The sequence below is a fragment of the Trichosurus vulpecula genome, chromosome 4 (genome assembly GCF_011100635.1).
Source record: "Trichosurus vulpecula isolate mTriVul1 chromosome 4, mTriVul1.pri, whole genome shotgun sequence".
Classification (NCBI taxonomy): domain Eukaryota; kingdom Metazoa; phylum Chordata; class Mammalia; order Diprotodontia; family Phalangeridae; genus Trichosurus; species Trichosurus vulpecula.
The window spans coordinates 23195750-23219981 of record NC_050576.1 but is presented as its reverse complement, the minus strand read 5'-3'; the positions used below and the strand labels follow the sequence as shown (position 1 = coordinate 23219981).

Genomic DNA, 24232 nt, shown 5'->3' with positions numbered 1-24232 from the left:
TGCATCCCCATGCAAGATGGCCCACTACACCATCCTGAGCAAGTGATCTTTCATGTAGAGTCAGTGTTGTTGAGTTCAGAGGGCTTAGAGACCCAAAGTCAGAACGATTAAGATTGAAATTCAACCCTCAGACACTTAAAACCTGGCAAGTCACAATGGAGAACTCTTTGTACCTTGCACACAGTAGGAGTTCAGTAATTTGTTGAATTGAAACATTAAATAAAACTGGCTCTTTGTAATGACAGTAGGAAAGAACATGTGCTTTGGTTTCCTCATCTGTAAAATGAAGGTATTGAGTCTCTAAGGAATGTTACCTCTTTAAATCTATGATATCATAAAACCATGACAGTGAATCCATCATGAGGAAGTTTATTTTTCTCTAAGTCAGCTAGTAAAGTGCTTAGAACATTGCCTGGCATATGGTAAGCACTATATAAATGTTTGTTGTTTTTGTTATTCTTATTATTGTTGTTATATGAGCATTGGACTTGGAGTGAGAAATATCTGAGTTTAATTCCTGCCTCAGACACTTATTATCTGTGTGATCCCGAACAAATCATTTAATCTCTGTCTGCCTCACTTTCTTCCTCTTTAAAAGAGGGGTAATCATAGCACTTACTTCACAAGGTTGTTGGGAATATCAAAATGGGGTATTCTATGTAAAGTCTATGGTGTTATATAAAGGTTAGCTATTATCCTCACCATCATTATCCTCTGTCCTAGCAGATCTCTCTGGATGATGTCAGGTTTGCCTTACAAAACCAGCCAGCCCCCAGCACTGTCTTCCCACATCCAGTGTCTCTGCTCAGCCCTTCCCTATCATGGTGCAGATCCCAGCCCCAATATGACCAAAGTCCCTTATCTTCATTGTCTATGGCATCATAATGAAGGCAAACTCATTCACGGCCCCAAAGAGGGCATCTGAAATGATATGAATCTCTTAGGCTCAGGTGAAACCTTTGTATGGCTGTAGTCAGTGGGCAGCCTGGCCACTCACATCAGCAATTCATAATCGAACATTAGGAACTTGCATTTTATTTTGTAGTGTCCAATATCTATGGTGCATTGCACGTGCAGGATTCTGCTTTTCTAAGTGAAATGCCAACAGGGGAAAACAAGACCTTTAAATGAAGGGTTGTGGGATGAGAGGGTGAACTTTACAAATGCCATCTTCTCTTCTTCACCAGGCTCAGTACACTGACGATTCCTCCAGGTTACTTGGGGGAAGAGGGGGGTCTGGGACTGCTTTGGGTTCCCCATAAATATCCCAATCTTCTTTCAGCCTGTGCACATCTGAACTGGACTTTCTTCCCCATTATCCTGCAGGAGAAAGTTGCTGGGTAGCAAGTCAGAGAATAAAAATACTGGTTAACACTCAAAAAGCACTTTAAGTTGGCAAAGCACTTTACATAGGCATCAGATTGTAAGATAAGTGCTATTTTAACACCCCCCCCCCCATTTCACAGAGAAGCAAACTGAGACCGAGAGAGGTTGGGTTAATGGTCCAGGAGCTCACAGCTATTAAGAATCTGAAGCTGGATTTGCTTCCAATGTCTATTTCATTTCAGGTTCAGCCCTCTCTGCAGGACACCACCAGCTGCTCAATCAAAGCTCTCATTTGGAAAGCATCTCAGTGGCTCCCTAGTCTAATCTGTGCATAACAGAGATCTTGACAGTGTCTCCAAGAAGAGATCACTGTCTTCTCTTGAAATTCTACATGAAAGGGATCTTAAGGTAGCCCATTCCATTTCAGAAGAGATTCCAGTTGTAAGAAAGTTGCTGTTTAACTCATTAAACCAAAATCTTGTCTTTTACTGCCCTTGTTCTGTCCTCTGAGGCCCAGCATAATTAAGGGAGACCATATGGTATGGTGGAATGAATGCTGGTTTGGGAGGTAGAGTACCTGGGTTTGAATCTCAGTCATGCTGCTAATTTGTTTTGTGATTCACCAAGACAGGTTCGGTTCCTTTCCCAGCCATATTTTGTTGGAAATAGACACATATGCAACATCAAGGTTTTGCCAAATGTTCCCAGATGTCTGGGGCCATGAGGATTCCTGACTCAGTTTTCTTCTTATTATCCAGTTGTTTTATCATTATGTAGAAGCAGCCTCCAGCTTAAGAGGAAATGAAGAAAAAAGCCCCTTCAATGCTCAGATAAAATAGCCCAGGATGAAACTACTGACTGCTCTTCTAGAGTAGGCCTGGGTTCAAATCCCACCTCAGACACTCCCAAGAAATGAAGGAGAGTTGTCATGTACAGTAGAGTAGAAGCAGTGCTGGCCTTGGAGATGGGAGATCCCTTAGTCCCAAGATGGCACCTAACACCATATGACTGGGCAAATCCCTTAACCTGAGTGTGTTTTCTCATCTGTAAAATGGGATTACATAAAGAGTGGCAGCAGGTACCTCCTTGGATGTTGTGTTACTCAAATGAGACTGTGTACAACGTACTTTGTAATCCTAAATCAATTTACTAACAAACACTTACTAAGCACTCACTTTATGCCAGGCACTATGATGAAATGCTGGGCATACAAAGACAAAAGTGATACAACCCATTGCCTTAAAAAATTTACATTCTTTGCAACATAAAAGAATTATATAGATGCTAGCTTTTATCATTATCCTGAAGGGCACAATGGGTACATATCAATTAACAAGCATTTATTAAGTCCCACTGTGTGCCTGGCACTCAGGTTGAAGAAATAAAAACAAAATAATTCCTGGCTTTAAGGAACTTGCGTTCTCTTTGGAAAGACAATATGGGTATAAATAAGAATATACATAATACATAACAAATGAAAACAAGGTGGTTTTAAGGCAGAGGCTATGAGCAGATAGGGGCTTCAGGTAGAAGACAATGCTTGAGTTGAGTCTTGAAGAAACACTAGACCTCCTAAAGCACCAAGAAACAGCTGTCATTTATGGAGTTTCTTCAAGTCCGCAAATAATTTTCACGTACTCGTATTTGAACCCCTTAGTAATCTTCAGCAAAGTCCAAACTTCAAATATCATTTTTAAAATACATTTTTATTGAAGTCTTTTTACATCACCATATTTACCCCAGCATGCCCCTTCCTTCCCCATTAATCAATTGTATTTTTAAAGACAAAAACAGAAAAATAGGAGGAAAGTTCAGCATAATTGATTGATATATTTTAAAAGTCTGAAAATATGTGAAGTGTATAACATTGTGGAGCTGCCATTTCTGCGAAAAAATAATGGGGTTGGGGTGTCTTTTTATATCTCTTCTTTTTAGTCATTACTTCAAGTATTATTATCTATATTGTATAGTTAAGGAAACTCAGATTCAAAATGACAATGACTTATCCATTGTCACATAGCAAGTGACTGAGGAAGGATTGGAACATAGGCCTTACTGACTCTAAGTCCAGACTCTGTCTATTAAACCATACTGCTTCTCAAGTGTACGTATACATCTATATGGATATGTATATACACACATACATATGTGTATCAATATATGTATATACATACACATGTGTGCATATGCTTAGGTGTATACATATGTAAAATAATGTCCCATATTCCTCATGGTAAAATCCTAAGGATCATAAGAAATGCACATTGGAAGCTAAACTGATCAAGAAAGAAATCCCAAGAATGACAACTCCAGCCCCATGATACCCATGCCAACCAAAGTGGAAATAGCATTTTCTCACTGTGTAGCACTCCTTATTTTGCTCCAGAGTTGTTGGAGACCCTGATTCTCAAAATTCTAGCTAATGTCAATCGAGTTTGGGATCTTAAGGTCAGTCACCTTCTTCTTCTCCTTGACGACTTCTCTTATGACATCTCTTTCAAAAGCTGCATAAGATTCATATTCTTTATGGACAAATTCATAATGTCCTCTTACCTATGCAAAGAACAAGGAAGGCAATTGATTTGGTTTGTCATCTGGAACAGGCAAGCTGAAATCTATGGTGAGGAAGCCAGCAAAGGCTTGGAAACTGGTTAAAGAATTGGGCCAATTTATCCCGGAGAAAAGAATATTTAAAAGACGAGGTAGCTAACTCCTAGTACCTGGGGGGCATGTTGGACAGATGACCTCCGATAGGATTCTTGCCTTATTTTACCATCAAGTACCACCTTCTACATGAAATTTTTCTTGATCTTCCTAAATACAAAGGTTCTTCTTTCCAAATCCCTTGTTTCTATTTGGTACTTAATTTGTATGACTGTCTATACATGTACCTTCTTTCCCTTCTGATCAATGTAAGTTCCCTGAGGCTGGTATTGCTTGATCTTTGTGAATATATCCCCAATACCTAGCATAGTGTCTGGTATGCAGTAAGTCCTTAATAAATGATTCCTCCCTTTGGGTAAATTGACATGGATAGGTCTTTCTAATTAAAAGATACCTCAGGGGCAGCTAGGTGGAGTAGTGGATGGAGCACTGGCCCTGGAGTCAAGGGGACTTGAGTTCAAATCGGCCCTTAAACTCTAACTATGTGACCCTAGGCAAGTCACTTAATACCGATTGCCTACCCTTCCCCCCCAAAAAATAGAATAAATAAAAAAGAAAGTATTCCTGGCTCCTGGTATAGTGCCTGCCACATAGTAGCTGTTTGATTAGTGCTTCTTGACTAGATTGTCATTAAGTTAGGGGGACAACCCCTTCTTGCTCCAATATATGAATGACTTCTGTCCAGACACAAATCCTATGATAAATGGCTTTGGAATATTCTTGTGGGACCATGGCTGGCATGAAGTCTCAGAGGTAGAATGAACCTCAGAGACCAGGCAGCCCAACCAATAACTGAATGTGAATCCTTCTTATTACTTCCCCAACAAACATCTTCTTGAAGACTGTCTTTGATGAAAACTCACTAACAATCAATACAGCAACAAACATTTATTAAGTACCTACTATGTTCCAGGCACTTTCCTAAGTGCTGGGGATACAAAAAAAAGGCAGCGAGACTGTCCCTATTCTCAAGGACCTTCTGTTCTATTGGGGACAGATAACATTTTCAGATTAAACAGACACAAAATCTGCCAAAAAGAAAGGGAAAATGATTTCATTTGGCAAGGCACTAGTAGCTGAGGGTATCAGCAAAGGTCATGGTAGAAGGTGACCCTTGAGCCAAGCTTGGAAATGAAATGGGAATTCCAAGAGATGGATAGAATGGAGCTCATTTCAGTCCAATGGAATTGGAACAACTCTAATTGTTAGTAAATTTTTCTTCATATTGAGCTGAAATCTACTTCTCCATACTTTCCCCTCGTTGCTCCTGGTTAGGTCCTCTGGGGCCAACTTCTCTTTTCATGGTAGTCTTTCCAAAAGTTAATTTCCTTGAAAGGAGAGGGATAAGTTTTTGGGGAACCCCAGCATTCTCAAAAGGGTACTCTAAGCCATGGAATGGCAAGGTTTGGGAGCAGGGATTAAATCAAGCAAAACACTGAAGACTATGAAAACCTCAGGTAATACCCAGGACCCTTGGAAGTCCTCATCTTTTAGGCCATTGACCCTAGGATTTGCAATACTTCTGTCTTGTGAGTGGGCAGCATGGAGCAGTGGAAAGTGTGAGGATATTGGAAATTAGAAGAGCTGGATACAAATCCTGGCTCTGACCCTAGACATATATCTCTTAGTATTTTGGTGGTTCAGGCAACTTCCTAAAACTTATCTACTGGCTGCAATCTATCTTGGACAGAACCACAGATCATTTGGGTTTTCATGGCCTGGACTCCATCTAGGGTATTTAATTTGATACCAAACCTTTCCAAATTTGAGGGTCATCTGTACCCATCTTGATTGATAATAAAGGCTTTGCAGCCACCACCATAATAATGGTTACATAAAACACCTTCCAAGGCATTTGGGAAAATATTTATACCATAGAAGAGGCACAGACGGAGTGGATGGGTGTAGCAGTGTGAAACACAGCTAAGTCTATTGTGAGCATTTATTAGTCACTCCTGAGGCTAAGCCCAGTGAGGGGAAACAGAGATCTGTATGGCAGGGGCCTGGTCCTAAAGTTGTTTGCAATCTACCTGGGGAGCAAATACCTGCCATTGTGATGAAAGATCATCCTAATGATTTATTTGAACTGATACATAATGAAGTGAGCAGAACCAGGAGAAGACTTTATATTACATAACACAGTGTTGTATAGACAAACATCCATGAAAGGCTTAGGAACTCTGATCCATGTAATGTCCAGCCACAGAGTCCTAATGATGAAGCATGCTACCCATCTCCTAAGGCAAAGAGGTGCTCTATTCATGGTCAAATGCATACTTGCAGACATGACCAATGCAAAAATCTGTTTTGCTTGAGTATAGGTGCATAGGGCAGTAGCTAGAGAGCTGGAGCTGAAGTGAGGAAGACCTGAGTTCAGACACTTATTAACTGTGTGATCCTGGGCAAGTCACTTTTAACCTCTGTTTACCTCAGTTTCCTCAACTGTGGAATAGGGATAATAGCAGCACCTACCTCCCAGGGTTGTTGTGATGATCCAATGACATATTTGTAAATACTATAGAGCTTTGCAAATCTTAAAGCATGATAGAAATACTAATTTTTATTATTTACAGGCATTAGCTCTTTTTTCACTAGGGGTGAGAGAGAAAATAGAGTTTTGTTAATTAGATTTTTTAAATTAGAAAATGTTAAAAAAAAAGATTACTAACAAGAATAACTCACATTTATATAATGATCGTTTTAAAGCTTGCTGTGAGATTTCCTGACAGTGACTTTTATGAAGCAGGTAGCAGAAGTTTATTATCTGCATTTCACAGAGGATTAGAGTGAGGGTCAGGGTTAATTAATGTAGTTAAGAACACACAAATAGTTCATAACATATTTCACAGAATGTTTAAGTACCCAGGTGAAACTCAAAACTAGTTGTTTTTTTAAATAACCCTTCTCCCCATATGTAAGGTTTAATTTCCCCAATTAATTGTAAAGTACTTGAGGTCAGAGTGTCTCAAAAGTCTTAGTGCAGTTTTAAGCTAGTAAAATTCAAATAGCTTTAATATTAATTGGTTTTTAAAGCTTTGATAGCTTGAAAATGCACTAAATTTTACTACTTTTATTTTGTTCAGTGGTCTCAGTTGTGTCCAACTCTTGGTGACCCCATTTGGGGTTTTCTTGGCAAAGATACTGGAGTAATTTGCAATTTTCTTCTCCAGCTCATTTTACAAATAAGGAAACTGAGGTAAACAGGGTAAAATGACTTGCTCATGGTCACACAGCTAGTAAGTATCTGAGGCTGGATGATTGGAAGCTGTGCATCTCTTTATTAAGTCCTTGATCACACCAATTTGCTATCCCACACAAGTTATCTAGAAAGATCCTGATCTTTGGTAGACTTTGGAGAGGGCCTCATTCAATGCCTCATTGTTATTGTTACCAGGGTGACTCAAAGCATCAGGTATTCCTGCTGCTACACTTAGAAGAGATTAGATCTATTTATTTATTTATTTGTTTTTCATTTGTTTATTCATTCATTCATGCATTTATTTATTCATTCATTCATTTGTTTTTATTTGTTTGTTCATTTATTCATTCATTTGTTTGTTTATTTTTGATACTTGAATAGTTACACAGTGGGCAGTGGATAGAGCACTGGGCCTGGAATCAGAAAGATGTGAGTTCAAATCTGGCCTCTGACACTTACTTGCTGTGTGACCCTGGGCAAGTCACTTAATTCCATTTGCCTCAGTTTTCTCATCCCTAAAATGAGCTAGAAAAGGAAACGGCAAACCACTCTAGTGTTTTTTGCCAAGAAAACCCCAAATAGGGTCATGAAGAGTTGAACACAACTGAATGATGGAATAACAATTAAACATCTCTTTCAGCTCTAAATTTGATAATTCTACGATGCCAAACTTCTCCTTGCTACAAAAGCCCACCTGCTTAACACCAATATTTTCCTATGCAGATGCTCTGCACCTGCAAACAGTGGAATCCCATGATCTTGGAAATTCCACAATTTTCACCCAAAAGACATGGGTGTGATTGGGCTTCAATGTGGCTCCAGCAATGGCTGGAATATGAAAAGCATTCATGGCAGAGAAACAGTGGGCCTGAGGTCAAATCCAGGTGTTGCCACCTACTGCCAGTAGCCATGGGTGAAAGTTGCAGTATCTAGTCGAGGCTTCACATCAAGGGAAACAAAAAAATAGATTCCCATAACAGCAGGAGCTTTCTCCAACTGAAGCAGATTGCTTTGGGTCATGGAGGCCTCTCTTTTCTTGGACATCTTCAGGAAGAGGCTGCCAGACCACTTCTCACACATAGTGTAGTCTTTGCTTATATATCCAATGGCTGGTGTCTAGAAAGCACTTAGAAATGCTTGGTGTTTCATAATAAAAACAGCTCATCTTTACCTATCTCTTTAAGGGTGGTGAAGAGCTCTGTAAATATTACCTTATTTTATCCTCAGAGGTAGGTCACATGTCAGCATGGCATCAGGGGAAGGATGTGATCCCCGATCTCATGGAATCCAAGGGCGCCATTAACTCAGACCGGTGATAAATGATCATAGGAATACAGATTCATAAGTTCATTTAACGAACATTTATTAAGCAAACATTGTGAACCAAGTCCTTCACTACATGCTGGGGACACAAGGATGAAACTGAATTTAATTCAACTCAAATAAGTGCTATTTGAACTCAATTAAATGAAATAACATCGTAAGAATAAAGCCTGAGAGCTGGAAGGGGACTCAGAGATCTTTGAGTCCAACCCTTCATTTTTACAGATGAGGAAACTGAGGCATGAAGAGGTTAAATGATTTCACAGCATTATAGATCTAGTTTTAGAAGGCACTACAGGGACCATCTAGTCCACTCCCTTCATATTAGAGATGGGGAAGCTGAGGCCCAAAGCGGGTAATTGAATTATGCAACATCATACACAGAGTAAATGGCATAGCTAGGCTTTGACTCCAAGTTTTTTTTTAATCATGTTACCTTGCATCCCTCCATCCTTGTCCTTGAAGGGCTAGCAAAATAAATGGGAGATAAGAGAAATCCAAATAATTAGAGTCCAGATGAGGATATCTTAAGCATATAGGAGAGATCCAAAGCAGACACTATGAGGGATATCTGGGGAAGGTTTTTTTTTGATTCGTTTTACATAATGATAGGGCAATAAGGGAAGATGTCACTAAATTGGGTAGCCCTTGTGCTGGCCCATTGAAAGAAAAGAAGGATTTCACCAGTTGGATCAGTTGAGGCAGACTATTCTAGAATCATAGATTTTAAGTTGAATGAGACTTCAAAGGCTATCTAGTGAAGATCATCTCATTTTTCAGAAGGGAACATTGAGGCCAGACAAGGATAAACTAATTGCCCAAGGCCACATAGGTAGTAAGCAGCAGAGGCAGGATTCAAACCTAGGTCGTCTGACTCCAGAACCGGTACTTTTGCTAGTGTAATCGAATGATCAAGAGAACCCGTGAGTTACTGAACTGGGTTGCTTCCATGGAGATAGTCGTGTGCCATGTCAGAATGGTGGATTAATAAATGCCAGATTTGCAGTTGAAAGACCCAGGTTCCTAACCCAGCTCTAGTTCTTATTAGCTATGTGGCCTTGGACAAGTTACAGTACCTCCCTAGACTTCAGTTTCCTTGTGTATAAAATGAAGAGAGAGACTAGATCTGAAGTTCCTTCCATGATCCTATGACCTCTGTCTCAAATATGGGGGCGGGAAAGACTCAGAGGCAGAATTGGTCAGGAGGAGAACAGAGAATGGCACAACTATACAGTCTGGCTGAAATGTTGAGCACACTAAGGGAAGTCATTAGAGAAATGACTAGAAAGGGAATTTGGATCTAGACAGTGAAGGGTCTCAAAAGCAGTGCTGAAAAGCACATACTATGTCTGAAAAGCCACTATTGGTGGCTTTGGAGCAGGGGAGTAACACGATCAGAGCTGTGACTTAGGAAGATTACTGTTATTAGCCTATTGTGCTAGTCAGAAGGAGAGAGAATGAAGGGAGACCGTTTAGGAGACAGTTGAAATAGTCCAGGAATTATCAATGAGCAAACATGTAACATGTAATATGGCCCATACTGTGCTTCACAGGCTGCGCTAAGTGAACGGGAGACAAAGAACAGCCAAAGCAAAAATACAGTTCCTGCCCTCAAACAGCTTACATTCTAATTACATGATATACATAAATAGGTATGTATGAGATATAGCCAGAGTTGATGGAAGGTAATTTAGACACACCAGGGTAATTTGTAGACACACCAGCAGCTGGGGAGAGAGGTACAGGGAGAAGAAAGGTCTTTGCAGAAATCTTAATGTCAGTCTTAAAAGAAACCATGGAAAGTGAGAGATGGCAGTGAGGAGGGAGAACATTTCATTCATGGAGGACAAACACTAGAAAGGCATGGGGATGGGAGAGAGGAATGGTAAGTGGACCAGTGTGACTGGACCCCAGAATCCACGGAGGGTAAAGAGCACAAAAAAAGACCAACAAGGTGGTGATGAAGGGCTTTAAAACCCAAGCAGGAATTTCTATGTGACCATGTCATGACTTGCCAGCAGATTTGGAATTTGAATGAATTGCTGTTACAATGTGGAGCCGATATGGAAGAAGGCTCTGAAGCCCACAAAATGTTCCATATGGTAATGTTTTAAGTATCAGCTCCCTGATAGAATATGATGGGAGTTATGAGTTACTGTTTCATGTTTTAAATATTTGTCAATGAGCATTTTGTCTTTTGTGTTTTAAGGGCAGCTAGGTGGTTCAGTGGATAGAGCTAAAATCAGAAAGCCCTGAATTCAAATCCAGACTCAGATATTTCCTAGCTGTGTGGCCCTGGGCAAGTTACTCATTGTCTGTTTGCCCCAGTCTCCTGAAATGTAAATGTGGATACAACAGCACTTACCTCACAGAGTTATTGTGAGTATCAATAAGATAATATTTGTAAAGTGCTTAGCACAGTGCCTCGCTCTAGTAGGTGTTGCATGAATATTAGCAGGGGCAGCTAGGTGGCACAGTAGTTAGAGACATGGGCCTGGAGTCAGAAAGACTCATCTTCTTGAATTTAAATCTGGCCTTAGACACTTATTAGCTGTGTGACCCTAGGCAAGTCACTTAACCTTGTTTACCTCAGTTTCCTCATCTGCAAAATGAACTAGGGAAGGCAATGGCAAACCACTCTAGTATTTCTGCCAAGAAACCCCAAATGAGGTCACGAAGAGTCAGACATGACTGAAAAACAATTGAACAACAAAAAAGAAACTAATAGCTGCCCCATACCTAGTCTACTGTGTACATAGAGTACCTTTCTAGAAGGTATCCTTTTTCTCCCTTTTGGTGAGACCTTAGATGTGAGCCAAACTTAAGCTTTATTTAAGAGATGATCCCTAGAAATCTCCACTGAAGTGCTGAGTCAGAGACAAGAAGAAAAAAGCCTAGCCCCTTTCTTTAACAACAACAACAACCCTTTAAGGATTTCAAAGCATTTTGCATATATTCTCTAGTTTGATCCTCACCACAACGTTGTGAAGGAAGTGTTATTTTTATGACACCCATTTTACAAATAGGGAAACTGAGGCAGAAGTAGTGTAAGTGACTTGATCAGGGTCACACAGTTCAAAATTATCTGACACAGGATTTGAATTCAGGTCTTCCTAACTCTAAGTCTTCTCCTCAAACATCTGGAACCTCCTGGGATTATGAAACCAGATTTAAAGCCCTTTAGGTGTGTTGATAAACAAAATAGCCTTTGTTTTCTTTGAGTAATTCAGTGAGCCTTACTAGGTGCTAAGCCCCAGGCCCAAACCCCATTAGGTGTTAACCTAATCCATGTGGATGTGAACCTCCCAGGGTCCTAAGGGGAGGGGCCAACTCAAGAACCAATCACCAGAGCCTGAGCTCTGGTGATTCAGATGATGTTTGATGATGTCTGAAGCCCTATAAGAAGGGAGGACAGGGCCATTTGTGTGGGGCTCTGGAGATGGTGTTGATGAGGAGACTCTGGGCAGCTGTAGCTAAGAAGCCCTCCAGCTTGTAAACCCGGATGCTGAGACTTTGTTGAACTCTGGTAACTGTGTGTTGGGATTTGAATCAGACAAAGTCTGTTGATGATTGTAATTTGTTTGCATTTTGTTTTGAAGTTCAGGGTGCTGGCTTTTCCCCCTGAACTAACTTAATGATATTTGAATGCTGAATTAAAAGTAAGCTTGTCAACCCCTTCACCTTGCTTTCCTTAATTAAGCAGATCAAAAGAACCTGTGCTGTTGGGAGCTTTCTGGGTGCTGGCTGTGGGTGAATCTTATACCCCCACAGAAGCTGCTAGCCAGATTGTTAAAACATTAGGGGAAAAGGATATTTAACCTCCTGAGACAGTGGTTCGTCACACCAAAGTTGGCCCATAGCACTCCTGGCTCATCACCACACTGGTGGGTTTTTCTTCCAAGATACCATTTAGTTGCTTTGATTTTCATTGGCTCCATCTATGCAAACAAGGGAAGACAATATACTTTAAAGTCTGAACCTGTAATCTGGACTTTTCATTGCATGGTCGTTGTTATTGTGTAGTTTGTCCTTTGTTCACAAAGAGGACCTTGCCATCAGGGACATGATGACATGACTCTCAGTTGGCTTTGATTTGAGTGAAGGAGAGCTGTTCAAGGTCACCAGCCTCACTTTCTACTCCAGAGCCATCTTGGTCCAGTGGCCAGATATTGATCAGGATGACTGGAGATGGCCCAGTATGCATTGTGAGACCCTGGGCCTTTTAAGCTAAGGTCTTCTCAGGTTCTCAATTTGAGTGAAGCAATGCCCATTCAGTGAATAGACCTCTTTAAAAAGTGAATCAACAGATGGCCCCTTTAATAAAAAAAATCACCCTGGGAGGGGAAGACCCTCATGGTTGATTTTTCATTGGTGGGAAAGGGAAAGAAGTGAGACTACAATGTACCAGGAGCCCCTTCTGTCTCTTTCTCTTGGAATGGCGCTTGGCTGCCTGGCTCAGATGTATGCCTAACAGCATCACTTACCCACTAACTAGGCTGCCAGTTGCCCAGATTTGGTCCTTGCTTCCCTGACACACCTTTAATTGCTCCTTATAGTCATCCTCATCGGCTCCATCTCTACCATCACTGCCATTGCAAACCTTGTAAGGAGAGATGTATGTCCCTGGGAGGCAGAGAGACAAGCAGGGCATAATTAGGAAATTCCTTGAATGTTTGATATTATAAGCAGACACCTGTTAGCTGAGTTATCTCGGGGTCACACTCGCTCAGCCTCAGTTTCCTCATCTGTCAAAAAGGGATAATAATAGCACCTACTTCACAGGTTGTGGTGATGATCAGATGAGATCACGTATTCAACATGCTTTGTAAACTCTAACTCTTTTCTAAGTGTTAGCTACATAAGAGGGAGTGTGATGGAGGGGATAGAGGGATGGGGTTTGGAATAAAGAAGCCGGGTCTGAGTCCTGCCTCCTACATGTATTGGTTATGTGACCCTGGGAAAATCCCTTAATTTCACAGGGATCTGAGCAATTCTCCAATGCTGCATGTTACAGGTGGGCTGACAGTCTGCTTCCGGGGAGGGAATTTTTACACAGAAACTCTGTAGGCTCATGAAATCACAGATATTTTATAATTATATAGAGATATTATAATTATATGTCTATATATCATATATAATTACAAATTTACATATGATTTATAATTATATTCAATTTTGTTGTTGTTCAGTTGTGTTTGACCCTATGGACCATACTATCTGTGGGGTTTTCTTGGCTGAGATACTGGAGCCATTTACTATTTCCTCTCCAGGGAAAGATAGTCATGGGAAGAGTTTCCCAGGGGTCCCTAAAATAACATGAAGGAAGTGACCAACTCCTCTGTTGGGGAGGCTGGCCCTCCAGAGTCAGTCTCTCCAGTTCCAAAGCCAATGCCCTCTAGCTTCAATCTCTTCCCAAACCCAACCCTTGCTTCCCTGTCAGAGTGCAACTAAAGCCTTGATAAGTCACTTCAGAGATGATGTGAGCTGTCATGGTGGTACAGGGCTCGGAATCACTAGTGCGATCCCAGGCTCTCCCACTGAACTGAGAAGGCCAAAGAACTTTCATAAACCTGGTACTGTAGCAGAGGAAAGAGCATGGATTGTTGCAGTTCTATTCATCCTTCAAGGATTAGACAAATAGTACCTCCTCCAGGAAACTTTCTACATCATCTAAGTGGCTAATCATCCCCACCCCCAAACTGTGATAGCTATTTGTTGGGACCTTTCTAATGTACACATTATATTTCTTGTTCTATCATGAAGCAGCTGTGGTGTAGAAGAGAGTATGAGATCCAGATTTGAAATCAAGCTCAAATCTGAGCTTTGATATGTATTAGCTGCATGACCTTGGACAAGTTACTTTATTTCTCTGAGGTTTATTTCTTCAAATTTAAAAGTCAGAGGTATACTGACACCAAGAGGAAGTATAGAGAGACTGGATAGACGATGGGGGGCTGATCTTGAAATTAAAAAGACCTGGATTTGAGTCTTGCCTTTGACACAGGAATGTGTCCTCACATTCTTGTGACCTCATTGCTGCTTCTTTCTGAGCCTCAGTTCATTCCTCAGAGAAGTGAATTCAGGACAAACTTGGGGGAAGGTAAAGGATGGGAACTGGCAAAGGTCACTAATTCCTGGGGTCACAGCATAGTGGTGCCTGGCCAGCTATGGGGTCAGATGCTGAAGAATTAAAATTGGACAGGGCTGAGAAAGCCGCAGGATTGTTATAGGAAGGCACCACAAAGAAGAATTGGAATAAAGGTTTCCATCAAAGAAACATGAACAAAAAGAAGATGGGTTAGTCATGTGGCAAAAAGTGGGACTGCAACATTGGATGTGCCAAAGGTTGAATTGCTATCTTTATGATGCCAGGAGAAAGAAAGGAAGGTTCCAGAATGTTGACTAGTCCCCTGTGGCAAGGTACAGGAGTCAGTCAGTAGATTAATATTCATTAAACACCTACCACTGCCACCTGTTTGCCTCAGTTCCTCACCTATAAAATAAGCTGGAGAAGGAAATGGCAAACCACTCTAGTATCTTTGCCAAGGAAGCTCCTAATGGGGTCACAAAGAGTTGGACATGACTTAAATGATTGAACAATGAAAAAGTTACATTTCAGATATTAAACTGTATGGTTTTGTGATATCATAGGGGAGTTAGTAATAAATGTGAAGGCTTTTTATCAGTTTTCTTCTAAAGTTAAGAGAAACCCCAGTATGGAGATAATAAGAAGGAGGAGCTGAAGTGTAAAGATCTTTCCTTGATAATAATAGTAACTGGCATTTATAGACTTTTTCAGGTCTATACACAGATTATCTCCTATGCCCCAAGCCTCATGACAAATCCATGATATAGACCAGTGGTGTCATACTTAAATAGAAATGGGGCCACTAACCCATAAATAAGGATTCATATGGGCTGCTTATTGACTTAAAAAACCACATATTAACATTCTAACTATGTTTTATTGTATTTTTGTCTGTTTTGTTAAATATTTCCCAATTACATTTTAATGTGGTTCATGCTGTACTTGCACAGTGTTGTAGGACTGGTCCCCCAGTGGTGTGTCTAATACTTCTTCTGATGCAGGGATTGTTATCCTCATTTTACAGATAAGAAAACTGAAGATCTGAGCAGTTAAGTGACTCAGCCACTGTCATACATTTTAGTATTAGAAACGGGAATCAACCTCAGGTCTTCTTGACTCCAAGTCCAGCAGTCCATCCCTTATACCAGGTTGCTTCTCAATTAAATAACAAAATATGAATACTTCAAATAAGCAAATACGAATCCAGTTTGCTTGTTAAAGTCTATCAAAGTGAAAAATCAAGGATTATTAATAATCAGTGAAATGTGTATGTGGGGAAAATTATATTTAGTTCCTATCATCTGGTGCTTTCTTTTTAAAATTTATTTATTTAATATTTTAGTTTTCAACATTGATTTCCACAAGATTTTGAGTTACAAATTTTCTCCCCATTTCTACCCTCCCCCCACCACTCCAAGAGCACATATATTCAGATTGCCCCATTCCCTAGTCAGCCCTCCCTTCTGTCACCCCACTATCCCCCCCATCCCCTTTCCCCTTACTTTCTGGGAAGGCAGGATAGATTTCCATGCCCCATTCCCTATGTATCTTATTTCTCAGTTGTATGCAAAAGCAACTTTTTCTTTTGATCATCTGATTTTAAAACTCCCCTTCTCTCCCCTCTTCCCTTCCCACCAACCTTCCCTAAGAAGGCAAGCAATTCAACATAGGCCACACATGTATCATTATGTGAAAAACTTCCACAATACTCATGTTGTGAAAGACTAACTATATCTCCCTCCATCCTATTCTGTCCCACTTTATTCAGTTTTCTCCCTTGACCCTGTCCCTTTTTCAAAAGTGTTTGCTTTTGATTACCTCCTCCCCCTATATGCCCTCCCTTCTATCATCCCCCCCTTTTTAATCCCCTTCCCCCTACTTTCCTGTGGGGTAAGATACCTAATTGAGTATGGATGTTATTCCCTCCTCAGGTCAAATCCGATGAGAGCAAGATTCAGTCATTCCCCCTCACCTGCCTCCTCTTCCCTTCCAACAGAACTGCTTTCTTCTTGCCACTTTTATGCAAGATAATTTACCCCATTCTATCTCTACCTTTCTCCCTCTCCCAATATATTCCTCTCTCATCCCTTAATTTGATTTATTTTTTAGATATCATCCCTTCATATTCAACTCACCCTGTGCCCTTATACATATATATATATATATGTACGTATGTATGTATATTTCCTTCAACTACCCTCATACTGAGAAAGGTCTCATGAATTACACACATCATCTTCCATGTAGGAATGTAAACAAAACAGTTCAACTTTGGTAAGTCCCTTATGATTTCTCTTTCTTGTTTACCTTTTCATGCTTCGCTTGATTCTTGTGTTTGAAAGTCAAATTTTCTATTCAGCTCTGGTCTTTTCACTGAGAAAGCTTGAAAGTCCTCTATTTGATTGAAAATCCATATTTTGCCTTGGAGCATGATACTCAGTTTTGCTGGGTAGGTGATTCTTGGTTTTAATCCTAGCTCCTTTGAACTCTGGAATATCATTCCAAGCCCTTCAATCCCTTAACGTAGAAGCTGCTAGATCTTGTGTTATTCTGATTGTGTTTCCACAATACTCAAATTGTTTCTTTCTGGCTGCTTGAAGTATTTTCTCCTTGACCTGGGAACTTGGAATTTGGTGACAATATTCCTAGAAGTCTTTTTTTGGGGGTCTTTTTCAAAAAGCAATAGGTGAATTCTTTCAATGTCTATTTTACCCTCTGGCTCTAGAATGTCAGGGCGGTTTTCCTTAATAATTTCTTGAAAGATGATGTCTAGGCTCTTTTTTGATCATGGCTTCTAGGTAGTCCAATAATTTTAAAATTATCTCTCCTGGATCTATTTTCCAGGTCAGTGTTTTTCCCAATGAGATAGTTCACATTTTCTTCCATTTTTTTTCATTCCTTTGGTTCTGTTTTATAATATCTTGATTTCTCATAAAGTCACTAGCTTCCACTTGCTCCAATCTAATTTTTAAGGTAGTATTTTCTTCAGTGGTCTTTTGGACCTCCTCTTCCATTTGGCTAATTCTGCCTTTCAAGGAATTCTTCTCCTCCTTGGCTTTTTGGAGCTCTTTTGCCATTTTGGTTACTCTATTTTTAAGGTGTTATTTTCTTCAGTATTTTTGGGCCTCCTTTAGCAAGTCATTGACTTGTTTTTCATGGTTTTCTTGCGTCTCTCTCATTTTTCTTCCCAATTTTTCCTCTACTCCTCTTACTTTCTTTTCCAAATCCTTTTTGATCTCTTCCATGGTCTGAGACCAATTCATATTTTTCTTGGAGGCTTTTGATGTAGGCTCTTTGACTTTGTTGACTTCTATTGGCTGTATGTTTTGATTTTTTTTTGTCACCAAAAAAAGATTCTAAAGTCTGGGTCTGAGGCTGAGTCTGCATCTTTTTCACTGCCTGGCCATGTTCCCAGACAACTACTTTACCTTTGAGCTTTTTGTCAGGGTATGACTGCTTGTAGAGTAGAGAGTACTTTGTCCCAAGCTTTAAGGGCTGCACTGCTGTTTTCAAAGCTACTTCTACTTCACTGTCACTGCAAGATCTGCCACAGCAGTGCGCCTCCTCCCCCAAGAACTGCCAACCAGGATTGTGACCCAGATCCAAGCAGGGCAAAGCAAGCCCTGCATTCTCACTGTGGTCTGCCACTTGATTCCTCCCACCATGTGAGTCAGGGACTCCAGAAGCAGCTGATGCTGGAGCTCTGGAAGCAGCCTCAGGAGCTTCCTGTTGCTGCTTTCTCCATGGCCACACCACCTCTGCCACCTCCAGGGCTGGGGCCAGACCACTTTCTAACCCGATCTAGCAGTTTTCCCCCTAACCTGCTCCATGGTCTTTGGCATTTCTGGGCTGAGAAGTGTGGTAACTGCCACAGCTCAATGGTTCATGGCCCTAAGGTTTTTTCCTGGCTAACTCCTGCTCTGGTCTGTCCCAGCATGGCCCACACTGGGCTGAGCTCCACTCCCAGCACTGTGTGATCGTCCCTTCCCAGAGACCATCCAGGCCATCCTGGGCTGGAGACCTGCTTCCCTCTGCTATTTTGTGGTTTCCATAGCTCTAGAATTTGTTCAGAGCCATTTTTATAGGTGTCTGGAGGGATTAGGGCGAAAGCTTAAGCAAGTGCCTGCTTTCCAGTCACCATCTTGGCTCTGCCTCCCATCTGGTGCTTTCTTAACACTTAACATTTATTAAGGATCTTGCTTTTTGGAGTGGGAGAAGGCAGGGCAATTGGGGTTAAATGACTTGTACAAGGTCACACAGCTAGTTAGTGTGTCATGTGTCTGAGGCCAGATTTGAACTCAGGTCTTCCTAACTCCAGGGCTAGTGCTCTACTCACTGCACCACCTAGCTGCCCCCTATTAAGCATCTTCTGTGTACAATGGACTGTTCTAGACACTGAGGGAGATACATCAATGAATGAGGCATAGTCCTTTCCTTGTTAATGGGCGAGATGGTCTTATTCTATGCCTTGAGAAGCAGGCGGGGGGAGACAATGGCGGCATGGATGCCATTAACTCCCACAACAGGATTGCCAAATAGGCTGATTACTTTTTGTACTGAGGCCAAAAGTTAAGGTTGCCTGTTCCCAGTGGTCTATAGGAATTTTAATGACTGATATGCTGTAATGGGGGCAGGCAGCATGGATGGAACTTATGGGAGACTTCTGAAACAACCATAGGTCTAGAGCAGATATTATTACCATTTTTTGTACACTGGGTCCTTTGGCAGTCTGGACAAGCTTATAAATCCCTTCTCAGAAAAATGTTTTTAAATGCATAAAACTAACTACATACAGCTATAAAGGAAAGTAATAACATGAAAACATAATCCTCTGGACTGTTCTTAAAGTTCAGAGACTCCTGAGAACTAGAAGGATGTCAGGAGTGTCTTTCCCAACCATCTTGCCACAAGAAATGGAAACCCTGGAGAAATGCCTTGTGTTAGCTCATCCAAGCAATAAGCATTGGGGGTGGGATCTGAACATAATCCTCCAGCTCCAACCCATTGCAATGGACAGACTATGGGAGCTGATAACAGCTCCTGTTGATGAAAATTCTGAGAAATGTTCCAGAAGAAGTAAAACAACAACAACCAAAATGGGGAAAATGGGGGAAAAGGAAGGAATTCTTCAAAGGAAAAGCCCACAGGACAACCAATAGAGAGATGAAAGAAAAGGAGGAGAAAAAGAAAGCATTGACATAAAGAGACATAATGAGGGGCAGCTAGGTGGCGCAGTGAGTAGGGCACCGGCCCTGGAGTCAGGAGGACCTGAGACAAATTCAACCTCAGACATTTGACACATGTACTAGCTGTGTGACCTTGGGCAAGTCACTTAACCCCAATTGCCCTGCCTGCCCCCCCAAAAAAGAGAGAAACATAATGGGAGCAAATGAAGCAAATGAAAGTCTTAAGAAGAAAGATATAATACGCAAAGAAAAAAAAACAAGTGGAAAGAGCATGTTCTCCTGAGTCTAAGGCACTGCCTGGGTTTAAATTCCACCTCTGAAGTTTACTACCTGTGTGACCTTAGACAAGCCACTGAATGTCTTTAAGCCTGATGCTCCTTGTATTTAAAATGAAGGGGTTGGGCAAGACCGGAGCAAGCAGAGGTCCCTTCCAGCTGTACATCAATGAGAGAGAGAGAGACAGAGACAGAGAGACACAGAAAGAGACACAAACACAGAGACACCAAGAGACAGAGAGATTCCTACAAGAATAACCAGAGTCAGTCAGTCAAAAACATTCATTAATTAAGCACCTACTAAGTGCTGTGGACAAATGCTTGGAGCTTATAGTCTTAGAGAAGAGTCTAACATGTCAGTCTGGAGGCATAAAGAGGTTATAGGATTTGTCCCATGTCACATAGCCAATATATGTTAAAGGTGGCACTTGAACCCAGGTCTTTTTGGCTCAGAGGTTGGCTGTATACCGTGCTGCTGTTAGGCTCTGTAAGACAATGATGCCTTTCTGAAAAGTGAGAGGCACTGTACATGAGGGGTAGAGTCCAAAGGACCATACAATTGGAGACAGATGATAGAATCCTACGTAGACCTAGAACCGGGAGGGATGTTGCAGGCTTCCTAGCACAACCCCCTCATTTTGAGTTCTTCCTCTGCCAGGGCCCCTTAAAAAGTCAGTTAATTGCTCAACACCTCAGTTTCTTCATCTAAAAATGAGTGTTAATAACAGTCAGTAAGTCAGTCAATAAACCACATTAGTAAATTCCCCTTTCTAAAAGCTAATTAGATCTAACTAGCTAATTGATGTCAACTGATAATAAGTGAGGACAAAAAGTATACTAGTGGGGGCTTGTGAGCTACAGTACCAGAGTAACCACCCCCAAACTCCTCTGTGTCATGCTTGAAACCTGGAGTAGCCACCCCTGGGAACCTAGCTTTCCAGTGCTGGTGAGAGTTAGAAGAATTTGCCCAGAACTATGAGCTTTATGTAAAAGAAGGGGATGAACTAGAGCAATAGTATCAAACTCAAATAGCAAATGGATCACTGATATCCCATATTGCCTTAGAAAACTACAAATTAACATTATCTATGTTGTATTATATTTTTATTTAGAAGCCTGAGTTAAACACTTCTGAACTAAGAGGATGTCTTTGGTGTCTCATAGTTCCACATCCTATGATAGCAACAGATAGCATCCTACTCATACCACATATAGAAATAAAGCCCTGGGATTTCTAAACCTAGAAGAGACTTTTAGAGATCATCTAATCTGTCCCTTGCTAGGAGCAAGCTGAAGCCCAGAGAAGGGAAATGACTCACATAAGGTCACATAGCAATTTAGTGGCAGGAGTGAGGATTACAAGCACAGCAATGCTCACCTTCATTCCGGTACTCCTTCTATCATGTGCCACCAAAGACTTTCCAACCCTCCTTCCTTTCCTGTTGCCCTGTGGATGATACCCATGTATTCTATCTCCAATATACCTAACACAGGGTCACTAAGCCTGTGTTTGAATCTCTAGAGTGAGCAGGAAACTGCCACCTCTCCATCAACCGATTCCACTTAAAGGCAAGCTCTAATTTCCAGGGAGTTTATCCAAGCATTGAGCTGAAATGAGCCAACTTATAATTCTCGTCCTTTCTTCCTTCCATTGCCCACACGATAGCCAAATATTTTTGAACAGTTTCATGACTCTAGTTTTCAAGCAACATATTCAGAGTGGTTCATCTGATGACATGAAAGTCTTGGAGGCTCTGACTGCTTTGCCCAGGTAATCATGGGCTTTATGTGTAGGCAGAGTAGGTAGTTGCCTAAACCATGTTGTCATCATTTAAGCTTAGGAAGCGAGGATTCCTTCAAGTAGTTAGAGCATTCATCACTGCAACACTGGCATATTTAATCTAGAGGAGTCATATACCACTAACTTTGTCAATAATTAACTCACCTCAGCTGTAACTCACCCTCAAAGATAATATCTAGCTATGCCATAGTTCCAACATAGGCAATGGATAGTTCCCATTTTGTTGCTTTTTTCTCTATCTTTCACAGATCAATCACTCCTTATTGGAGCCACTCTCAAGTGTGCAACAACTCAGACTCTGACTTTATTCATACCTGACCCCTCAGACTTGATGCCCAGGTTCCCTCAGGTCTTCCTTGAACACGGCCAAACCTAAGTGGACCTCTCTGAAAAATGAGGGGTTTGAATCAGCTAATATCCAAAGTGCATTGCAGTCCTAACATTTACCACAAACCAACCAAGATATTGGACAAAACAGTCCGTTGTGTTTGAGCCTCAGTTTACCCAGCTGGAAAATGAGAAGGGTTGACTAGAAGATAATCTTCAAAGACTATTCCAGCTCTGACATTGTCTGTTCTAAGGTCCTCCTAAATTCTGACACTCTTTGCCCTAAGAACACTCCCAACTCTGACACTCTACCTTCTAAGGTCTCTTCCCATTATGCCATTTCCTATTCTAATAATCTATTCCTTGAAGCCCCTTCCTAATATCACAATTGCTGTGTTAAGATCACTCCCAATTCTGATATTCTGTGATTCCAGATTGGTGGATGAAACTGAAAACTGCAGCCTCCTATTCTCCCAATCATAAGAGCAAGGCCATAAAGCGTGGAGAATTTCATGGTCCTTGGAAGAGACCCTAGAAGAAACCCTAGGTTCTGTGAGCCCATGGTTGACTCCACTTAAACTGCCTTGATATCTGACACATTCCATCCCAGAGTCCCGAATTAAGTCATTAAGGGAAGTGGCATCACCCAAGCTTTATCATTCAAATTACTCTAAGTGTGACTTCAGACAAGTTCATTAACAATACGGCCTTACTTGGCAAGAGTTCTAAATGGGAGAAATATGAAGAACCATGAAATCTGCCTCCGAGCTCCCCAAAAGACAGAGGTCTGGTAAAGCAGGGTCTTAACTAAAGGTCAGGGAATCCTTGGGAGCCGACCAGTGATAATCCTAGTTCGTGTTTCTAGACGTGGAGGATATTGAGGCTCAAGGTCAAATGACTAGCCATAGCTAATCCAGATTATTTTTGCTACATTTGAAAGGAAAAAGGGGGCTGGGTTATAATAATCCAAGGAGTCTCCAAAGTCTTAGTACAGTTTTAAGCTTTAATAACTGAAAAATGCACTAAAACTTTTAGGACGCTGTCTCCTTGCTTCACCTCCCATATCTCTATCATCTACCTATCATCTATCTATCTATCTATCTACCTATCTATCACAATATCATGGCTTTAAACTGAGAGGGACATCAGAAGTTCAATGGCCTCCGAGGTCTTTTCCAACTCTAAAATTTGCTGTTGCTGTACTGGACAATGTCTAAAGTTCCTTCTGGCTCTAATTTTGAAGTCCTGAGATAATTATGACACAATGTTGATCAGTAGTATCTTCAGATCACTCTTTGAATCCATGAATCTGTATAGGTTTAACAAAATAGTATTATCTCTGATTTGTTCCCCCCTCCCCCTCCCAATCTTATATTTTAAATAGCAGCAGGAAACCTTAATGCTCAATCTCCCCACTGGCTTTAATTACAAAGCAGATGGATTGTCTTTTTGGCAGGAAATGGAAGTTGTTTTGTCCCATACCAGCTCAGTGGCTGTGGCTGAGAATGGGTGGGTAAGTAATACCAGCATACTCTATTAGAGCATACAATTATTTTCCTCGCTGTGATTTGGAAATATTTTAATGGAATAGATAATCATTTGCAAAAAGAACATTGTAAAAATCCCTCTAATTATGAGGTTTCTTCATCTTCATTGTGAAGGTGCTGAAATGATGAGGCAATCAGCTGGATAAATAGTGGATTACGTAAATTGTATTTTTATAAGATTTTTAATAGTATATTAAGACAATAAAATCCATGGGTGAGAGAAGGATTGTAGTGAAGCAAAGTGTTAGAGACAGGATCCTTGACACATAGCTAGGTCTCAAGACTATTCCTTTTCTTGGCTTCCCTCGTCCAGACCTTAGCCATAAAATCACTGCTTTCTGCATTATACCAAATATGTCAAAGAACAGGCCACATGGAAGCCCCAAAGCCCTTGACTGTATCTGAACAGATTAAGTTGCAGTTGGGAAATATTTAACAAAATATGTCAGAATACAATAGGACATAGATAATATTAATTTGTGGTTTTCTAAGTCCA

General features: G+C 40.9%; 1 pseudogene; it reads right to left on the bottom strand.

Moving 5' to 3' along the window:
* Positions 1-900: 900 nt before the first annotated feature.
* Positions 901-24232, bottom strand: part of LOC118846103 — a 51507-nt pseudogene continuing 28175 nt past the window's right edge.